At 35.8% G+C, this 17,927-nt stretch overlaps 1 protein-coding gene across 1 annotated transcript in view; it reads right to left on the reverse strand.

Moving 5' to 3' along the window:
- The window catches only part of LOC113764812 (putative late blight resistance protein homolog R1B-17), a 96,978-nt gene that overhangs the window by 53,005 nt on the left and 26,046 nt on the right, over window positions 1-17,927 (reverse strand). The gene's annotated exons all lie outside the window — the stretch shown is intronic.

The following is a 17,927-nucleotide window of genomic DNA, read 5'->3' on the forward strand; positions in this document are numbered from 1 at the left end:
CATTTTTCATGTTAAATTCTTGAGAAACAGTGCACCAAAGACGAATGTGGAAGTGACAGGTTACTGAACTATTATTGTAAACTTTTTTGGCTAAAGTCGTCTTACCAAGCCCAGCCATTCCCACAATGGGAACAATTTCCACCTGTTCTGATCCCCATACAAGTCGTTCAATTACTTTTGCTGCCTCATCATCAAGACCAACCATGACTTCACGAGCTATTGGCGTTTTACCTTTTGATAGCATGCGGCTGGAAGTCTGGCTAACTTCTGGTGCTCTTAAGCTATGAGAGGAATTAGGAAGACTCTGTATAGTACTTGAGACACTGAGCCGATCCTTAAACTCCTTGATAAGTGGTTCAATTCCTTGTTCTCCCTCATCATCAAGACCAACCATGACTTCATGGTCTATTGGCATTTTACCTTTTGATAGCATGCGGCTGGAAGTCTGGCTAACTTCTGGTGCTCTTAAGCTATGAAAGGAATTAGGAAGACTCTGTATGGTACTTGAGCCACTGATCTGATCCTTAAAATGCTTGATATGGATGTTGGTATTAGCCAGCATATCATAACAGTCAGGGGCCTCTGTGGATTCTGAGAAGCTAACTTCTCCTTCCTTCACTCTGTTTAGAGAAGGCGAGCAAATTATAATGCTTGCCTCACTAAGAAGAGCACCAATTTTTTCGTTTTGTTCATCCATCTTCTCCTGCTGCTCCCTTAAAATGCTTCTCAAGAACCTCAGTCGTGCATAGAGTGTGTGCATTTCATCTTTCATAGAATCCATTAAGCTTGAACTATAGCATAACAGCTCCCAGAGACAACTTATCAGAGAGTCATTGAAGTTGCTCAGTATCTGCTTATCCTGCATCCTTGGTGTATGTAATGATGCTGAGGAGTTTGAAGCTGCAAGTACTTCTGGAGTAGAACCCAGGATTTTGATTTTCCTCATCATCATCCCAAAATGAACACATGTAAGAGAGGCGTGCTGCGGTCAAAGCCACCACTTCAAAGTGAGCCAATAGCAAAGCAGGAATATCTGCGGTTCCTCGCATTTTGGCAAAGGGAATGAACCTTTTCTAGAATGTCAGCTTTGCTTCAAGATCTTGGACTTGAGCCCTCAAAGCAGCAAAAATAGACGATTTAGTAATTTTCCAATTCATATCGTCATTTGTCAAATCTGCTAGATTTTGCAGGATGAGGTCTATGAATTCCAACAGTTCATCATCTGTCATACAAGAATTTGATTGAAATGACCTGCTGCTTGCCAAAGCAAAGTAAATTTGGATGATTTCTTGCTTGAGTGATGTGATCTTTTTCTCAATTTCGTGTTAACACTACATATATCTCATCATGGAAAAGGAGGTGAATATCCTCCCGCATATTTGTGAAAGGTATCTTCGATACAAGATAAGAAAGATGGAAGACTCACCTTCTTCACAACATTGTCAGATTGCAAGTACAAATGAACAAGGCTCCACTTTCTAGCACACATAAGAAATGTTTTGAGAAATTTCATGTGTTTGATTGGATCCGAAAGAACTGCACTACAAACAGCCAAAAGAAAAAAATTGTCTCGGAATCTGTTCCGAATTAACTTTAGACCAAGTAAGACACGATCGACGCTGCAAGTGGAGGCCATCTCGATCTCTTTTGGAGGGATTTTCGTCAGTTTCACTCTCAAATTTTAAGAGAGAAACAAATCTCATTAACTGTAGAGCTAGCAAAGTATTTCTTTCCTGAAAATTACAATTCTTTGCTTTTCTTATTTGTTTCTGGTGAGAAGGTGAAGGAGAGTATTGAGATAATCAACCATTCAACTAGGTGGAATTGGCATCAAGGTGGACTGCAGGCAACGATGATCAATTATTCAACTAGGTGGAATTGGAGCTAGGCACGCATTGGGTTAAATTGGCTTCACCCAAAATCCAAATTTATCTTCAACCAATTACAAATGGAAATTTATCTACTATATACATTTATATTGCCTCAATAAAGCAAAAAACCACATGCAGACGCATTCAAGTGGTTGTGGACCTTTCACAAGTAGTGGGTCCGGTTTCATTGAATTATTGGGAATTATTATTGTATTCCATTCCCACACGATGGGGTCTCTGTTTTTGCAATAATTCCACCTTCTTATCACGTGGCAATCAGTTTAATATGTTTTTTTTTTTTTTGCTTCAAGCATCCACAGTTTAATATGTTAAACTTTATAATTAGGAAGAACAGAAAACAAAGAGACATCAAAATATAAATGATCCAAGAGACGTCACAATATAAATGATCAAAATATAATGAACCTTCAATAGTTTTCTTTCTTCAGCAAACCACTAAATTTGATCACTTTCTCTTCTAATTATCTCGTATTAATAATCATGACCATTGATCTTGGAGATTAATATCCATGACCAACAAAGTAAAAACTATGAGAAAAAAAATTGAGGACTTCTTCAACCCTCGAAATTGTGGAAGCAGAGAATTTGGGATTTCTGCAATTAGTGAAAATTGCTACTAATTAGCAGTAGTACTTCTTTTCAAGAGTCAGGACTTAAATGCATGCTAATTATTTGTACAAAATTATCTACTTATTTGATAAACACATTTTTCAGTCATATTTTTATTTCATATATATCACATCAAAAAAGTGATATAACACTTTTTAAAAAAATTATTCCAAATAATCTCATGTTGAAACACAAGTCTATGCCCATTTCAGTGTTATTCGGGCCATTGGAAATTAATTCTAGTCTTCTCATTACTCATTAGTCTTCCTTCCACGTTCTAGGGGACCATTTGGAAAATGGGAGAGAGGGAGACAGGCTGTTCTTCGGGTCAGGCACGGCCAGGGAACCATCCCTTTCCTTGCTTTTTAATACAGGGGTCATGGGTATAATACCACATACCTATTTTTAAATGTTTGATATCAATTCTTAGTATTTAAGTGGAAAACTTCCACGAGTCGACTAAGAATAAGTGGTAATAGTCTGAAGAGTACGAACCAAAATGCAGGCAAATACCATTTACCGGGCTATTAGAAATCAAGTCGACTCTAAACATTTGTTATATTCTTTCTTCCACATTCAGGTGGTCCATGTGGAGAATTTGACAGATTGATCGGATAGTGATCTGGTCAAGTATGGCTAGCGGACGATCCCTTTTCTTGTTCTTTAATTCAAGTTTCGGAGCAATTGCCTTTTAGGTTGGTTTGAGGATTAGGTTTAATTTCTTCCTCCTGATAATTGTTGGAAAATTCAAGTTTCGGCCTTCAATTAAGGGACAATGTTTTGGATGGGAGAAGATACCATTCACAATGTGTAGTCGATATCTAGCCTTGTGATTTTTACTTGCTCCATTTTTTATATGTGAGCAACTTTACTCAGGTTTTTGAAGACTCAAATGATACAGTGGGAAAGGATTTGAATTCCAAATTTCTTATTTATACTTTTTTCTCTGAACCAGCCAATCCATCTATTTCCTCTTGGCCAAATGATATATGTCCCATGAATATTTTCATATTCTCTTTTGATTAAATTTAAGGAATAATTTCAAAAACCTTCCCTGAGGTTTCTAACAATTTCAATGAGATCCCTTGAGATTTTAAAAATTACACTTACCTTCCTTGCCCATTTAAAATGACAATATTAGTCTGACCATTTTAATAAAACTCCCTTTGTTGGGTATGCATATAGAAAGAATGATATTTATAATTATTTTTTCTTTTTCTTTTCTCTTCTTATTCCTCTTTTTTTTCATATTTTACAAGTAAAACCACAGAATTGTAAATATTGCTTCTAGTCGTTATCATTACCAAATGTTGAATTAGTGACCTTTTTTTTTGACAACTTTGAATCTGATCTAATTTTTTGTTGATTTTTTTTTCTTTGCACCAAAAACAACAGTGATTTAAAAAGAAACTGTCCAAAATTACTACTAAATTATTGATACTACTAACATTTCAAAAATCTACAAACTCTAAAACAATTATGATAATACTTTCTTCTCCAACCTTCAGGGAATATGTATCCCTAGTAAAGCACTATGTACAATAGCTTGTCAGAGTGATAAAACTATTATAATAATTGTTTATTAAATAATAAATATAGGTATTGAAAATTTGATGCTTTTTTTTATATTTGATGCTATATATTTTACAATTGTTTTGGAAAGCAATATAGACTATATAAATCAAGGACATTTTAGGATGTTTATTTAAATTTTTGACCAGTTCTAAGGTTTGATTACCAAATGTATCAAATCAAGGGCAGTAAGTACAATTTTTAATACCTCAAGGGAGCTCAGTGAAATTGTCTAAAACCTTAGATGACGTTTATGAAATTATCCCTACTTATAATCAACTTTGAAGTGCTACAATCAACATAGTGGGCAACGAGAATAAACTCCTAACTATGAAAGTACATGACTTGGAATGATTATAACAAAACCATTAATATTCTTCACGGAGGTTGCTGAAAATTATTGGGCCACACAGGATCGGTTAGAGGTGGGCTGAAGTGAGAAAAATTCCACAACACACCACAACTTTCAACTGGGGAAGTTTTGGACTTTTTATTTGGTGTTCGAAGGGCTTAGTATATGTTAGGGATGTACGCGAGTCCAGCTACTCGCGAGCAGCTCGGTCAATGGCTTGGCTTGAATTCGATTTGACCGAATTCAAGCCGAGTCTCGAGCTACTCGAATAACAACTAAGTTCGAGCCGAGTCTCGAGCTACTCGATTGTTATTCGAGTCGAGTTTCGAGCCAATATTTTGAGGCTCGTGGCTTGTCGAGTTACTCATCGAGTCGGGGTGTATTTAAATAATATATATATTATAATTATAAAATGACCGTTATGGGTATAATTTATATTGAATTTACAGTATACTCTTCTTTATAATAAAATTTCATAAGGACAGAAGTGTACATTTTTCGAGTCGAGTCAAGAAGTTTGATTAGACTCGACTTGATAAGGCTTGCCTAAAGGTCGAGCCTTATCGAGTCGAGTCTCAAGTTTAAAGGGAGTTCCTCGAGTCAAACCTCGAATATCGATTTTTTGGACTCGGTCGAGCTCGAGCCTAGGTACATATGAGTCAAGTCGAGCTCGACTTGGCTCGATTATATCTCTAATATATGGTGTTCGAAAGCCGTACAATTGAGTTCATTGAACACTACTTTTGGCCCTTTTGGGGTCAAATATGTTTGGGGTATCCACAATTACCCTTTATTACACCCACACATTATAAACTCTCCCATAGTAAGAATATAATGCCTATTACATGCATAACAGTCACTACATGCATAATTGAAGCAAAAAAAGCTGAAAGAGTGGGTCTAATTTGTCCAATTATTCAAAGCTTTGCAACAGTTTCATCTTATCCAATTATTCAAAAATTTTGCAGTGGTCCCTTGAATCCAATTTTCAACATGTTTGCAATGGTAAAATAATGGCAGCAACAGTATTTTTTTTTCACTTTCAATTCTCAAAATTGTCTATAAATATTGTTAACGTTTCCTCAATTTCTTACTCTCCCACTCCATCATTTCTTCTACTGTATCATTTGTTTTCTTTAACCTCTTATCTAATTTTTTAAAGTGTTGGGTATTTGTTTAATAACTATCTAATTATTTTTAGAAAATAACAATGTATTATTTTTGAAATACATGTACTATTAGTTTTCAAAAATTAATAATATTATTTTTTAGAAAAAAAATTTTTGGAATGCAAAATTTTCAACAAAAGTTAATAAATTTGTTTTCCAAAAATAAATGAAATTACTTTTCAAAAAATAGATTTATTTATTTATGAAATCTATGTTGAGAACTATTAAGATAAATACTTGATTTGATTATAGGTCCATGCTATTATACTATGTAGAGTGTAATTTATAGTGAGTGATAATATAATGAAAGAGGGGATAATAAAGTGATGATATAGCATATGAATTGCACTCTTTAACTCTAAAGAGTGCAATCCATTGTAAATGCCTTAGGACACCTTCAAGACTCTTTCTTGTTTTCATATATATTTTTTCGGGTTATGCATCCAGATTTATCTTACGCTACTCCTACACTGTGGGAAGGAGAGTGCCCAAGTGAGTTGTGTGAAGGCACAAGAAAATACACGTACCATCATTATTACAAGTACATGAATTTAGAAGTTATATGAAAGAACTAGTAAATTCCAAGAGATACATGAATCTACTAATGAATCTAAAAGGGAATAAATGTATTAATGAAGCTTAGGAAAAATTCATGAAAAACACTTAAATTTAAGGCACAATTTCCAATACAAACATGTTATTATCAATATGTTTGTTCACATTATACTTCTATCTAATTTGAATGTCTAACTTCTCTAGCTATTTCTTCCATAAGAATATTAATTCTATTTAAACGGAGACTTTAAACTAGAATATTCGTTTGTACATTTTATACACCAAAAAATGATAGTCATATGTTGTAAAATCTATTTTGAGTTCACTAGGCTAATGTAGCAAAGTAAATTCCTTATTTTCTCTAAAAGCGAAATATGTTTTCAACTTTCTCTTAATATCTACATTCAAATATTTATGATTGAGTTAATTAAGGAACTCGACAATTACTAGTATGAAACAAGATGAAAGTTAAAGCTTTACATCAATAAACGAGTTGAAATATATAAAAATCATGTATCAACTCCTTTATTCTAGGCGCAAAGGGTAAAGAGCACGTTGATGGATAGAGTACGAGTAAAAATTGTAGTTTTTAGTCCCATGTATGCTTGGCTAGTCTTACTATAGCCTAGAATGTTTCACTTTAGATAATATTTTCTTCCTTAAGAATTGCATACTTCTCATTTAGATCTTCAATTCTTAATTTTTTTTGACATATTTGATCCTTTTTATTTCTAACATTATACTCTTGAAAGGCATCTTGGATGCTGGAGAGTGGACTTGAAGTGCAAATTTCATAAAGATCATAGACCGAATTTAAAAAATTAAAAGGTAAAGGACTAAAGTTAAATTATTTATACCTTAAGGAATCATGTATGGTAAAGATGCAATATGGGGGAACTAATAATGAAATTATTTTATCATACGAGGAACCAAGACTAGTTCTTCCTACATTTTTTTTAATCTGTGCTTTGCCCCATATGTGGTAGACAAATCACATCATAGTTTTCTGCCTCTAGAGAATTTGAAATGTATCATAATATGGCTTGTTATATAATGAGAATTTTAGCGTACCAAGTATTCTAGAAGTTTAGTGTATCAAATGCTCTTGAAAGAGTTGTAATATACGAAATAGTTATGTTCGGATTTCTTTTTTTTTTTTTGGAGTTTTTCTTGAAAAATATATTATAGCAATTTGATATATGTATCAAAAAAGTAATCAAAAATGTTGGAAACTTTTCAAAATTTGTATGATGTACATACATGTAATTAATGTATATTCATTAATTTTTGGTACATGTATAGTATTGTGAATGTTTCTAAAATGTACATTCATTTATGAATGTATTCATGTATATGGGAATTATTGAATGAAAGGATAGATTCATGTTTTGATCTAATGATCATGAGATGCATGAATTAAAATGCATGAATGTGTACACAATACTTTATATCTATTCATATAAGTATTTAATGAGTCCTGTTGTTTCCCAAACAATCTTTCTATATAAAGAGGTCAAGTAGAGAGTGGTTTGCTGCAGAAATCACTTTCCTACTATTCTATACTCTCTCAAAAAGCACTCCTTAGTTCACCAAGGGTTTGTCTTGCTTTGTGCAAGAGTTTAAGACAAACAAATTTCATCTTATCCTAAAGGATATTTGTCCAAAATTATTGCACGTTATACCGGACAAATAAAGCCTAAAAGAAAGTGATATCTATCACGATTTGAAGCCGATTCTTGTTACAATATTTGCCAGTTCTTTGCAATTTTTTTGACAATCTTTAGGCTTTATTCATACTCTACAATGGCTGGTACCTTGAAAGATTTGGCATCCAATATTGTCGAGCTCGAGAGGTTTGATGGAGGGAATTTCGTTCGTTGGCAAAAACGTGTTCGTTTCCTTCTCACTGCACTCAATGTGGTCTATGTTTTGACCACACCAAAACCATTGATCAATCCCAATGAAGAAACTCTTGAAGACATCCGAAACCGTCAGAATGGGAGAACGACGATGAAATATGCCGTGGTCATATCCTCAATACCATGAGTGACAACCTGTTCGATGTCTACCATTCAATTACTACCGCCAAAGAACTTTGGGATCGATTGGAGTCCAAGTACATGCAAGAAGATGCTACAAGTAAGAAGTTTCTTGTCTCGTCTTTTAATAATTATAAAATGGTAGATAATAAGTCTGTTATGGAGCAATTTAGTGAGATTGAAAGGCTTCTTAATCACTTCACACAACACTATCTACACATGGATGAAGCCATTTTTGTTTGCTCTATAATAGATAAGTTATCACCTTCTTGGAAAGATTTCAAAAGAGACCTCAAACATAAGAAAGAGGATATCTCTCTTGAGATTCTTGCTAAATCTCTTCGAATAGAAGAGGAAATTCGCATGCAAGAAAAGAAGGATAGTCAAATCCTTGAAGAGAACAAAGATTCTACTTCAAAAGTGCATGTGATTGAAGAGCGGCAAACTGAAAAGTCTCAAGGAAGCAAGAAGGGCCAACAACCCAAGAATCAATCCAAGAAAAGAAAGAAAAGACAATGCTTCTATTGCAAGAAAGAGGGACACTACAAGTCCGAGTGCAAGATTCTTCAAAACAAGAAGAAGAAGCAAAAGTCTTCCTAAAACACAAGCAAAAATCTTGTAGCAATGATATGTAAAATCAACATGATTGAAGATGATTCTGCTTGGAGGGTTGATTCTGGCGCTACGCGACACGTGTGCAACACTAGAACGTTCTTCAAGTCCATGAAACCGGTGGATGAAAGCACCGTTGTTTACATGGAAAATTCTGCTATAATTCCGGTTCAAGGCATTGGAGAAGTAGAATTAAAATTTACTTCCGGCAATGTTGTAACCTTACAAATGTGTTTTATATACCGGAAGTTAGGAAGAACTTGGTGTCGGCTGGGCTGTTAAATAAATTTGGCTTTAGACTTGTGTTTGAGTCTGACAAATTTATTTTGTCTAAAGGTGGTATGTTTGTAGGCAAGGGTTATCTTTGCAATGGGATGTTTAAGTTGAAAGTACTTGCTATTAGGAATAATAAGATTGATATTATTTCTGCGTATTTGGTTGAGTCTTCTTTTGAATTGTGGCATAATAGGATTGGCCATGTTAATTACAAAAGAATGCATGAAATGATAAGACTTGATTTGCTGCCATATTGTGATAAGATTGAAGGAAAATGCAAAACATGCATGCTAACGAAAAATCACAAGAAATTCATTTCCTAAAGTTGAAAGATCATCTAAAATCTTGGATCTTATTCATAGTGATGTATGTGATTTGCATGGTACTCCTACTTTGGGTGGTAAAAAGTACTTTGTGACTTTTATTGATGATTATAGTAGATACTGTTATGTTTTCTTGTTACACTCCAAAGGTGAAATTTTGCAAAAATTTAAAACATACAAATCATAAGTTGAACTTCATTGTGAATCCTTTATCAAATGTCTAAGGACAGATAGAGGTGGGGAATATTATGATATTATCTATTTTGAGTCTGTTGGGATAAAACATGAGGTGACTGCTTCTTACACACCACAACAAAATGGTGTAGCCGAAAGGAAAAATCGTGTATTGACAGTGACAGGGTGTCGAGCCTGTGCAATAATAATTACCTATTCGAGAAAAATACAGATTTTGTATGTAGCGGTGAGTAGGGTCGAATCCACAGGGATTGGGGAAAATTCGTTTCTTCTAAAGTTCAGTGCATGGGGGATTTTTGGAAAATATAAAATTACTAATTAACTAACTAATGAAACAACTAAAAGAAATAAATAGGAAATAATCAATAACCAATACGACTCTAGCCAAAGGTGCAACTTTTCAGACACGGTCCATTCAACTGATCATCGATGCAAAGATAATTCAATTATTCATTAATAGATTGGTTATAGTTGTCATATACGCGATGAACAACCAGCCTTTCCTTAATTTCTCGATAGTTAAGGTACGACCGTTAACTATTTCTCTAACCAAGAAATAACCCTAGGTACGACCATAGGATTTAATTACTCGATTGCATTAATAATTAAAAAAACCCAATCCTAACCAACAAACACGCTACGAGGGTTTGTTTAAATTAGATCATACGTTTCCCTAACATGAAACCAATCACGCTAGTCACCACTGGTATTAATCAATTGAACAATTACGGATTCAATCAATTATTTTGGCATTAGATCATCAAGTTAATTCGAATATCGGGCCCTTGACATTCAAATAACATAACAAACATAAGCAATTAAATCAGGAAACGTACAAATACTAATGAATAAAATAAATAAATAAAATTAATTCGATCTCACAGATATTTGGAACTGCGCCATCAAGTTGGCCTTCGACTAGATGAGAAACTTAGCCACGCCTCATGAGAAAATCTCCAAGTAATTTAACTAAGATCCAGGCCATCAAAGGAACTAAGAAAGGAAAAAAACTAAACTATGCTAAAAGCTCTTCGTAGCCTTCCTTACAATTGTCCTTATATAGCCAAAAGGAAATGACTAAAGCTATCTATCCAGTGGTCCCCACAAATAAGGAACAAAAACAACTCTCTGCACATTTGTTTCCTTCAATTCAAATGACTAATGCCTTTCTTCTCTCCGTGGTCCCCGCACAAACTGAGAGTCCAATTCCCACAAGTAAGCTCCAGCCGAATTTTTCTCTTTTCGTTTCCTCTTGCTCCTCAAAGACTTCAACTCCTAATTAGCAAAAAGGAAATGCCATCCGTCTGCTTTGTGAAGCTTGTTTGGAGTCTCTCACATGTGGAGCAATTTTCTCCAACAGGTCCCCCTTTTTAGCACTTTTTAATTCTATTTCCTGTAGATAGGTCCAAATACCAAATATAAGTATATATTAATAATTTAAAACAATATTTAGTAAGGACAAATGGGAAATTAATAATAAAAATAACCAACAATTAACACCCTATCAATTCCTCCCACACCTGATTCATGCTTGCCCTCAAACATGAGAACAGCATTTGAATACCAAAATTTTGACAATGGCTATCGCTCTAACTACCGTATTGCCAAAATACCCAAAAAAAAATATATTAAACATCACAGGCTAAGATCCAAGAAAAACCACCCCGGTTAGCTTCCCAACCACCAACTCTTCCAATTTAAAGCAAACTAATCTAAGAAAAAAAGAATGGTTGCTCACATTTATCAGCAAACGGTCCAATTATTAACTAAAATCTCGACATTAAGATCACAAATAGGCAAGCTGACTTTTTTTTTCTTTTTTTTTAAATACTAACACAAACTTCCCTTTACTTTTTTTCTTTTTTTTTCACATTCTTCCATTTTTCTCTCTCCTTTTTTTTTGAATAGTAACAAAAGACTTAGTCTCTAGCTATCGGAGCCTTTTGACGTGGACTCCAACATTTGTCAGATGAAGGAGCCCGGTTACTCAGCCCCCATCGCTATATGACCACGTACTCATAGAAATCATTATCTTTTGATGCGAGGATCGACACTTTAAGTGAAGATCCCCGGTTACTCAATAGTGATAACTAGCGGAGCACAGCCAACTCTAACCATATAGCACAATAACTAAAAATAACACAAAAATAACAACAGTCAGCCCCAAATTTCCAAACATGGAGAACCAAAATTAATAATTGGACCAATTCACATGAAAAATGCCAACAATCATTCCCTATACCTAGAAAAGTTAGCCAAAAATTAGAAAAGTCAAGCAATTACTGATATTCACCAGAGAGACGTTCTTGAACTCAACCACATTAGCTTGATACCTTTTTATTACTAAAACTCGGCAATATCAGAATTAGAGATAAAAATCCAACATCAAACTTGGTATTCAAATAAGAACTGACCACTAGGAAAAAAAAGGAAAAGAAAATAAACGAAAAGGAGATAAATATCAAACTAAAAACAAAGGAAAAACACCTAAAAATCAAAAATTGAAAATACTAGCACCCAAACTGACCCCCCCACATCTAAATCACACATTGCCCTCAATGTGATAAATAAATAATAATAGTAAGCAAAAGAGCAATGGTACTTCCCTAAAATCACGGGGATCATGGCGGGGCCACAGCAATGGGTGAGGCGGGAAATGGTTGAGTTAGGTTGGGGTAGGCTAAGGTCGAGAGGTTCCGGACCTAGAAGAGAACTTTGATCTCACCATTGTCGCTAACAGGTAACCCAATCAACAGAAACAAAATTGCCAATATATAGAGGAACAAGTAAATGCAGATCAGTAGAAATCAATATCCTCTAGTGAAGACAACAATCAACCCAATAAGCATAGGTATTTCTCGATTTAAAAGGGTAATGCACGATAAATGGCCCTCCAAATTAGCAATGTAAAGCCCTGAGCAATTTACGCGCAACAATTCAATCAATACCAGAAAACCACCCCAAACAATGTAACAGTTAAACTCCACGGGCAAAGGACGTCCAAGCAATTTCACTCGAACAAACTAGGAGCAATGCGAGTGACTAAACAAAGCAACAAATATCAGCAATTGGATACAAATCCACCCAAAATCTCAACAATCGTCTCCAATTGGATAGTCAATTACTCAATTCAACCTGCTAAAAGTAGCAAATGACCCAAGAAATCAGCAACTTCAGCAACCACAGTTCAAAACGCGAACAACAACCGAATCACAAGGTTATTAGCTCGCAATCAGACAGGCAACCACATAAAATCAACAAATGTATTCAGAACACCCCAACCAGTACCACTGGTGTAGGCACTGGGAAAAATTAAATCAAATGGCCAACCCAAAGTACTGATAAATCCAAGCAATACCCAAGCAGGACTAGAAATATAAGAGATCAAAATGGTAGTCAATTTGGGCAAATAACTCCCAAGTCAACCCCAAATATGCAATAGAAGCCCCAAACAAAGCACATGTTTAAAGAAAGAAATCAAGCAATATATCTCTTGTTATTATCCACCTAGAAACCCAAGAAAATGGCAACAACTCCAGCAATTTAAAATCTAGGAAAGTACGAACGACAGAGAGGAAAAGCAATACCTCCACCTGCAATACCTCCACCTGTCAATTTGTTTGACAGGTGGTGATGGCGTAGCGGAGGAGAGACGCGAGGTTACAGCTGCTGGTGGACGGCGGCTGGTTAGCGGCGGTCGCGGGCTAGTAGTGGGCGCCACAGCTGTTGCAGTGATCGTGGTGCAGCACACGCGAGAGGAAGATCGCGGGCGGTGGGTGGCGTGCGGGCTGAGAAGCTACGCAGACCAGTGACGGAGCTTAGCGCAAGGGGAAGGTCGTGCGAGGGAGAGAGGAAGCTGGGGTGGCGTGTGAAGGAGAGCTGGTGGTCGTCCGTGAGGTGGAGCTTGGAGGCGGCGGCGATGGCAGCTGAGCAACAGGAAACTGGCGGTGCGTGGCTGCTTGGTGGGCTTCGGGTGGTGCGAGGTGAGTGATGGACCACGAGGTGGAGGGAGAGGGCCGCGTGCGACGAGCGGAGAGTGGCGAGCTAGGTGTGGCTGGGCAAAGCTGGTGGCGCGGGCTTGCGGCGGAGGACAAACGAAAGAAGAGAAGGAAAAGTGGAAAACAGGGGAACGGCGGAGAAGAAGAAGAAAAAGAAAGGAAAGAAAGAAAAGAAATGAAGAAAGAAAAAGAAGAAAGAAAGAAAGAAAAAGAAAAAAATAATTTTTGGGGTTTTTTTTCAATGTTTTTTCCAAAAAATTTTTCCCGCATTTAAATTTTCAAAAATTCGAATTTTTGAAGAAAAAGAAAAAAATGTTTTTTTTTTTGAATTTTTTTTTTCAATGTGAATTAAATTTTTTTTTGAATTCATTTTTGGGTCGTCAAACACCGCGTGGGCATGCCAAGATTAGTAAACGTCCTCTGACCTCAGGAGGCACAAACACCGCGTGGGCACGTCAAGATTGGTAAACGTCCACTGATCTCAGGAGTCACAAACACCGTATGGGCTGGCCAAGATTGCACTTCTTGGTCACAATGAAGAAAAATATCAAGACCGACTACTACCCAAATGAGAAACAACAAAATGAAAGAATTGAACAACGAAAAATAATAAAACCAATATTTGGGTTGCCTCTCAAAAAGCGCCTTTCTTTTATGTCTTTGGCTAGACATTGTCATATTTGTTCAAGGAGGATAAAATCTTGTAACTCGTCTTAATGCTTCATCCTCTATATGGTCCTAATAGCCCTCGTAAGTAGAGTAATTCTTGGGCACACGAGCTACGGGGTTCCATGAACTAGTAGATGGCGCCAAATCGGTGAACAATAATCTAGATTCTTCACTCACTCCTCCATCGCGCGCATTTATTGGTTCAGCATATTTTGCCATTACCGCTCTTAACTTATTCCTGTCATGAAATTTAAAATTTTCTGGTATAATAAAATCAATCTCAATAACAGGAGTTGAAGAATAGAAGTCAGGAAAATATTGATTAAGGAATGGAGAAGATGTAACCGCATTTGAAAATTGTTCACTGAAGTCATTCACTTGAACGAGTTGATGTTGGGGTCTCATTTCTTGCACTTCAACTTCTTTTTCAATTGCATTTTTAGATCCATTTTCTTGAGACTCTTGTAGCTCCATGTCATTTGTCAGAATAATTGCACTCTCATCTTCTTCAAGATCGACGATGTTAGTGAGGGCAATTCTTCATAATTTGAAAGTCTTCCTTGGACTTGGGATTCTAGGCAATTAATTGCTATCATCAATTGATTGACCTGAGTTTGCAATGATTGCACTTGTCCCCATTGATTCTTCATGCTTTGTAGGTCAGAATTCATCTTTTGTTGATTAGCAATTAACTGTTTCATCATTTCTTCTAGAGACGGATTTGGCATGAATGATGGTTGTTGAGACTCTTGCTGTTGAAAATCCATCGGCCCGGTCATATAATTGAAATTGGAATCATCCCACCATCCTTGATCATATCCGTTTGAATAAGGGTCATACCACATTTGATACTGAGGTGAAAAATCTCCAAAAGTATCAACTGGAACACTTAGGTTATTTTGAAATGCGGGGCATATGTCGATTGAATAACCTGAGAAAAAATAACTTCCACAATTTGCAACAGCCAATTGATCATTAGAAAAAACATGAGTCTCATAATCCCATTGAAGAATAAAATCCAGTCTAGTATCAAAATATGGAATGTTAGCAGCCATCAACTATATACAAAAAAAAGAAACAAATTAATCTGGCACCAGTTGACAGGTTGTCAGCCTGTGCAATAATAAAAACCTGCTCAAACTAAAAGTAATTTCTGTAGATAGCGGTGAGCAGGGTCGAATCCACAGGGACTGGGGGTAATTGTTTCTTATCAAATTCATAGTGACAAGGGGGGTGTTTTTATATCATGGGTGACAATTTAAACAATTCAACTAAAAGTAAAATAATAAAAATAAAATAGCCAACTAGAAATTAAATAACAATTTACTAAAATCAAAGGATCTAGCCAAGAAATAATTTCAGCAATGATTCACCTAATTGATCATCGAAACAAAGGCAATTCCAATTATTTACCAATAAATAGGTTATAACTGCCAAACAAGCGATGGCAGTCAACTCCTCCTTACTGCGTCGGTGATTAAGGTACGCCCGTTAATCACTGCTCTAATTGAGAAATAATCTTAGGTACACCCATAAGATTTAATTCCCCAATTGCCTTACGTATTAGAGGAGCCCTATTTTAACCAAATAACACACTACCAGGGTTATTTTAAGTTAGCCCGCGTATTCCCCTGACACAAACCCAATCATGTCAGTTATCACTATTTTGAGACAATTAAACAATTACGGATCTAACGCCCCAATTGACAATAGATTCCCAAATTAACTAATTATCCGGATCCAATACAATCAATTAATTGAACAATCATAAGCATTGTAACCAGGGAATATGCGAATACCAATAAATAAAAAAAACGATAAAATTAAATCGATCTCACAATTTTAAGCGAACCAAAACTTCCGTTGTTCCTTGACTAGAAAAGCAGGTTTAGTTCATCCCGGATGCGAAAAAATCATAGAGATTTGCAGAGAAAGCAACGGCCATCAATTGGATAAATTCACGTCGTTGCAATACTGTTGAAAAAGTAAAGCTAGAGGAAGTAGTTCATTGCTTTGTTTGGTCTTGACATCCGAGAGAAGAAAAGCCAATATGAATCCAAAAGAAAAGTCAAAGTAAAACTAATAACTACTAAGTATTGTCTGACATGCGTAAGAATCAAAAGCAAAGGAAAAATCCTAAGGAAAAGTCAAAGGAAAAACTAAACTAAAGGAGACAGAAAAATCCTCTACTCCTTATTCTCCTTTCTATCTAGTAGTCTCCTGTGCGGCGGCTCTCCTTCCGGAGAGGAAGAAGTGACTACCCCCAACCCTTCGTTCCTTTCCTCCTTTTATTCTATCTTCAGCAAATTACCAAAAAAGACTTGTGTCTCCTTGTTCCAAAAATACCCTAGATGCCTACTACTTGAACTCTTTCCTGATAACTGTCAAATTGGCACTTATTATGGTATTTTCGTTCTACTCCCTGAAATATATGCCAAATACTAAAAGTGAGTAGAATTCAGCAATTAATCCACATCGGATCAGGTAATAAGGAAAATTAATAATAAAATAAATGATAAAATTACAACCTATCACCAGTTCCCGGCAACGGCACCAAAAATTGACAGGGTATCGAGCCTGTGCAATAATAATTACCTATTCGAGAAAAATACAGATTTTGTATATAGCGGTGAGTAGGGTCGAATCCACAGGGAATGGGGATAATTCGTTTCTTCTAAAGTTCAGTGCATGGGGGATTTTTGGAAAATATAAAATTACTAATTAACTAACTAATGAAACAACTAAAAGAAATAAATAGGAAATAATCAATAACCAATACAACTCTAGCCAAAGGTGCAACTTTTCAGGCACGGTCCATTCAACTGATCATCGATGCAAAGATAATTCAATTATTCATTAATAGATTGGTTATAGTTGTCATACACGCGATGAACAACCAGTCTTTCCTTAATTTCTCGATAGTTAAGGTACGACCATTAACTATTTCTCTAACCAAGAAATAACCCTAGGTACGACCATATGATTTAATTACTCGATTGCATTAATAATTAGAAAAACCCAATCCTAACCAACAAACACGCTACGAGGGTTTGTTTAAATTAGATCATTCGTTTCCCTAACATGAAACCAATCACGCTAGTCACCACTGATATTAATCAATTGAACAATTACGGATTCAATCAATTAATTTGGCATTAGATCATCAGGTTAATTCTAATATCGGGCTCTTGACATTCAAATAACATAACAAACATAAGCAATTAAATCAGGAAACGTACAAATACCAATGAATAAAAAAAGTAAATAAAATTAAGTCGATCTCACAGATATTTGGAACCGCGCCTTCAAGTTGGCTTTCGACTAGATGAGAAACTTAGCCACGCCTCATGAGAAAATCTCCAAGTAATTTAACTGAGGTCCAGGCCATCAAAGGAACTAAGAAAGGAAAAAAACTAAACTATGCTAAAAGCTCTCCGTAGCCTTCCTTACAATTGTCCTTATATAGCCAAAAGGAAATGACTAAAGCTATCTATCCAGTGGTCCCCACAAATAAGGAACAAAAACAACTCTCTGCACGTTTGTTTCCTTCAATTCAAATGACTAATGCCTTTCTTCTCTCCGTGGTCCCCGCACAAATTGAGAGTCCAATTCCGACAAGTAAGCTCCAACCGAATTTTTCTCTTTTCGTTTCCTCTTGCTCCTCAA

Source organism: Coffea eugenioides, chromosome 3, assembly GCF_003713205.1.
Source record: "Coffea eugenioides isolate CCC68of chromosome 3, Ceug_1.0, whole genome shotgun sequence".
NCBI classification, from domain to species: domain Eukaryota; kingdom Viridiplantae; phylum Streptophyta; class Magnoliopsida; order Gentianales; family Rubiaceae; genus Coffea; species Coffea eugenioides.